A 5756-nucleotide genomic window follows, 5' to 3' on the forward strand; every position below is an offset into this window, starting at 1 on the left:
GGGTGCTGCTGCTGCTATTGGTTCAAGGACCACACTTTAGATTATCTATCTCTAAGTCAGCTGAAAAGAGAATGATCGTAGGGGAGCATATAACTTCTGCTCACATTTTACTGGCTAGAAACCAGTTAGATGGCCACACCTACTGGCAAGGGAGGCTGGCAAATACCCAGTAGCTGTTGTCTCATGAAGAAAAGGAAACAATTGTTACTGCTGTGTCTTCCAAATGGTGACTTTCTATTTCCACATTCCTTCTATATTTATTCATTGGAATTCTATTATAAGGAAGAATGGTGTCTTCACCCAATTTATTTATGCAATTATTTATTACTTTCTTTATAGAGATGTGGTCTCACTATATTGCCCAGGTTGGTCTTGGCCTCAAGTGACCCTTGAGCCCATCTCACCTCAGGCTCCCAAAGTGCCAGGATTACAGACGTGAACCACTACACCCAGCCCAATTATTTATTTATACCACTACGGTGGTTATTCGATTTATTCTATGTGTAATAATCTACTGATTTTTTAAATGTTATATTATTATTTATTTATTTAGAGACAGGGTCTCATTTCTGTCACCCAGGCTGGAGAGCAGGGGCATAATCATGGCTCACTGCAGCCTGGATCCCCTAGGCTCACGTGATCCAGAGTCCTGCCTCAGCCTCCCGAGTAGCTGGGACTACAGGCGCCCCCTACCATGCCCAGATAATTTTTTGTAATTTTTTTTTTAGTACAGACGGGGTTTTGCCGTGTTAGCCAGGATGGTCTCGATCTCCTGACCTTGTGATCCGCCCGCCTCGGCCTCCCAAAGTGCTAGGATTACAGGCGAGAGCCACCGCGCCCAGCCTAATCTACTGATTATTACTTGATCTTTTGTTCAAATTGTTCCAGAGTTAGCCACTGGGATCTACTTCAAGTTTTCTTCTGTCTCATTTTAACATACCTTCACTATTTTTGTGTGTTTTCTTTCTTTCTGGCACCGCAAGATGTTTCACATTCATCTTGTACTTGCCTATTCCAGCCATGGAATCAGACATTTCTCCAAGCATCACTAGTTGCTTTCGTTGGAGGATGCTGTTTAGAAACAATATCTAAGCACCAGGTGTAATCATTGTTCATGGGGTACCATGGCTTCTAGGCCGTCTCAGCAACAGAACCAATATATACACATACATGTATATATCTATATCTATAGCCATATATCTATATGTATATAGCTGTATATCTAGTACCATGAGTTCATACTAATACATTCTATTCTAAACCAGCACCACAGTGTTCACTCTAACAGTCTCCTTTCCTTTATTTGTAACTTCTTTCTCTGACAGTGAGAAACCTGGCTCTCATTGTTCATGGTGAGTCCTAGAATACACAGAAAGCCATTTAAAAATTGTGAATTTCACTTCTCTGAAAAACAAATTTGCAAAGTAGAGTACAATATTGTATACTTTATAGTCAAAACACTGTTTTCCAAAGTTACTTAGAATTGTTCTTCCTTCTCTGCCCTCTTCAATTTGGTCACATTGAGCACCCATTTTATTTATTTATTTTCTTCAACATTTATTTATTTATTTATGGAGACAGAATCTCACTCTGTCACCCAGATTGGAGTGCAGTGGTGCAATCTCCGCTCACTGCAAGCTCTGCCTCCCGGGTTCATACCATTCTCCTGCCTCAGCCTTCCGAGTAGCTGGGACTACAGGCGCCCGCCACCACGCCTGGCTAATTTTTTTGTAATTTTAGTAGAGACAGGTTTCACTGTGTGAGCTGTGATGATCTCGATCTCCTGACCTTGTGATCTGCCCTCCTCGGCCTCCCAAAGTGCTGGAATTACAGGCGTGAGCCACGGCGCCCAGCCTAGCTTTTATTTTAAGTTCAGGGATACATGAGCAGGGTATGCAGGTTTGTTACATAGTTAAACATGTGCCATGGTGGTTTGCTGCACAGATCAACCCATCCCCTAAGTATTAAGCTACTAAGCCCAGCATTCATTAGCTATTCTTCCTGATGCTCTGTCTCCCTGCCCCCCACGACCAGTCCCAGTGTGTGTTGTTCCCCGCCATGTGTCCATGTGTTCTCATCATTCAGCTCCCACTTATAAGTGAGAACATGCAGAAGCACCCATTTTAAATACAGATACACAGAGAGATTAGAATTAAAGAAAAGGATGAAAAGAGATATACCATGCAAACACGAAGCATAAGAAGCTAAGTGGCTATATTAACATCACATAAAGCAGACATACTCCTAGCAAAGGCTTACATCTGAAAGTAAAAATAGACAAATCTGTAACTATTGTTGGAAATATCAACACTCCTGTCTTAATAAGTGGTAGAACAAATAGACAAAAAGTCAGTAAAGATATAGAAGATTGGAACAATAATATCAACCAACTTGATCTAATTGGCATTTATAGAATACTCCATCTAATAAAGCAAAAAGCTTTCTTTTCAATGCATATGGTACATTCACCAACATAGACTATATACTGGGTCATAAAAGAAGTCTCAATAAATGTAAAAGGATTTAAATAATACAGACATTATTTAAAGTAGAATTAAATCAGAAATTAATAGCAGAAAAATACCTGAAATATCCTTCCTAACATTCTGAAGTTAAACAGCATACTTCTAAATAATCCATGGGTCAAAGAAGAAATCACAAGATTATTTAGAAAATACTTTGAACTGAATGATCATGAAAACACCATATCAAAATTTGTGGGATGCATTTAAAGTTGTGCTTTAAAGGGAAATAAATGGCTTTAATGGTTAAAATAGAAAAGTATAAAATCAAAGATCTAAGCTCCCACCTTAAAACACTAGAAAAAGAAGAGCTAATTTATCCCTAAGTACAAAAAAGGAAATAATAAAGGTAATAAAAAAGAAATCAATAAAATAAAAAGTATAAAACATTCATGACACTGAAAGCTGATTTTTTGAAAGATTAATAAAGTTGATACAACCTTAGCTAGACTGATAAAAAGAATAAGACAGGCTGGGCATGGCGGCTCACAACTGTAATGCCAACACTTTGGGGGCCAAGGCGGGAGGATCACTTGAGCCCAGGAGTTTAAGACCATCCTAAGCATATAGTGAAACCTCATTTCTACAAAAAATTTAAAAGCTAGCTGGGCATGGTGGCATGTGACTGTAGTCCCAGCTACTTGGGAAGCTGAGGTAGAGGGATCACTTGAGTCCAAGAAAGTTGAGGCTGTAGTGAGCTGACATTGCACCACTTGTACCACTGCATTCCAGACAGAGTGAGACCCTCTCTAAAAAAATAAAAAATAAAAAAAAAATACTAAGACACAAGTTAGCAATATCATAAATAAAACAGAGACAAATACTACCAATGCTACAAATACTGAAATAATAAGATAATAAGCAAACATGAAGATCTTTATGCCAATACATGCAACAACTTAGAGGAAAAGAACAGATTTCTTGAAACGGTGATCTATCTGATGCCTTTCCCTGTCCACTGTAGTCCAGATCCACCTCTCCAATGTATTTTGGAAGATCTGAACAACACTATCAACTGGTATTCCAGTGGAAAGCTCTTCCTGAAGGAAACTTAAGAGGAAAACTGCGGCTGATCTTGAAGCTACAACTATACTCATTGCTTCCCTCTTCCCCGGGTTATTTTAGATTTCCCCCACTCTCAGGTCATGCTTATGCTGGTCTTAGCGGTTCATATGATGATGTGATGTAGACACTTATCTCTGCAGTGTCTCAATGTCTGGTCACCATAACCTTCTCAGGGCAAGTCTGCTGCACTTGCCTAGCTACCATCAAAATTGGGAAAGTGAATACCAGGAGGGATCCAGGTGGATCTTCTGGTTCCCCTTTATTCCTCCCTGCCCTCATTGTGCAGCAGAAAACCCTAAGTTTCTCCTAATGATGCCGGCCAATTCTTTTTGATAAAATGAAGACCCCTATTCTTGCCTGCTGGCCATGAAGAACTTGACATGCCTAGGTGGCAGATGCAGCTTATGATTCAAGTGGGCTCTTGGCATAAGTGTTCCTCTCTTTGGGGACCCAGACCTCTAAGTTTGCAGAGCCCGGAGTGGCAAAAAGATGAAACTCACCAGCTAGAGGTGATAAGTGGAATCACCTCTTTGGACCCATGCATTCCTTCTTTTGGGAATGCAGATCCACCTAATAGTTTTTGGTTTGTATACAACATCCTGGAGGATAGTGTCCCATCTTTTTTATTCAGTGTCACCTGTGAACTGGAACTTCAGCTGTGCCTTCAGCAGGCCATTGCAAGGTTATGAGGTCCGAAGCTTTTGGGTAGTAAGTGTCATATAACCAGTAGATCTTGTGATCACAGGCCTGCTCCTACACCACCTTCTCTGGAAAGTGGGCCCCCTGGTCTGATGTGATGTGCCAATGGGTCATATTTTCTGTAAGTTCTCAGATGGAGGTGCTGTCAGGAAAGGCAAACCCATATGTAAAATATATGTCCAGTTCTGTCCAGATAAATATCTGGCCCTTCCCTAATGCAAAAGGCCAGATAGAGTCAACTTCCCACTTCCTAGCTGCCGGGACCCCTCAAGGAATGGTGTCATGTCTGGGGCTTAGCATTGGTCTCTCTTGCCGGAAGGCTGGCCACTTGGTGGCAGCAATAGCTTGATCAGCCTCTACGGGTGGAAGCCCATTCTGCTGGGCCCAGGCAGAGCCTTCATCTCTTTCTGCTGGGCCCAGGCAGGGCCTTTATCTCTGCCACTGTGGTGACTTTGTTATTGTGCCACTTGCCAGCACTAGAGTAGGCATTTAAGATTTTCAGAAGCATCAACCCAGATGACTCTGTCACATGTGCCTCATTATTTCCCAATCACAGCTCTGTCCTGGGCATAGCAGACCTATGTTGGTTGGGAATTCAATCTTTGGAGCTGGACTGCTCTGATGATTAGATCCTAGGCCTGGTCCTTAGTCTCCTTGCCCTCCTACTGCAGAGATGAGCCCTTCTTTGTGTGCTGCTAAGGAAGCCCCCCTGGCTTTCACACTGGGCTTTTAATGACCTGCTAATCACTCAGCCATTTGTTAATTCTTTCTAGAGCTGTGATAGAGCTTAACAATAGCCACCCAATGCCAATACCTCTAGATACTAGTTTCCCCTGGTTTTTCAAATGCTTGATATGTTTTACCACTTAGTGCATTTGCCTTTGCAGTTTCAGCTATGGAATAGAAACCTTGCACCAGTTGTCTATCTCTACTTGGACCATATCTCACTCCCTTTACCTTTTTACTCCCTCTTGCCTGGAATGCTGTCATCATGCTTGAGGCCAAGCAACCTGTGACAAGGTAATCACAAGCACACAGGACGTGACTAAGCAGCAAGACAAAGAAATCATCCCAGATAGCAATGTGAAGCAACGGTACCACTCTAGGCAACCAACCTTTGATCTTACCATTATACAACAAAAATGAAACCAGCTTAAGCCACTAGAATTTTTATTTCTGCTTCAAAAATATGTAACTCATCTTAACTGTGCTGATTATCAAAATATTATACTAAGCATTTTTAAAATTTAGATGAAATTAACAAGTTCATGAGAATCACTTACCAAATTAATTAACACTGTCTTGTGAAGAGAAATTTAATCTGTGGTTTAAAATTTTCTCATAGCACACCCAGAAATCCTAGATTTTAACCATCAAGTCTCATCAACCACTTATGGAACAGATCATTGCAAATGTACATGTATTTTTCCAGAAAACAGAAAATAATAGTACACTCTCTAATTCATTTTT

The sequence above is a fragment of the Macaca thibetana genome, chromosome 2 (genome assembly GCF_024542745.1).
Source record: "Macaca thibetana thibetana isolate TM-01 chromosome 2, ASM2454274v1, whole genome shotgun sequence".
Lineage (NCBI taxonomy): Eukaryota > Metazoa > Chordata > Mammalia > Primates > Cercopithecidae > Macaca > Macaca thibetana.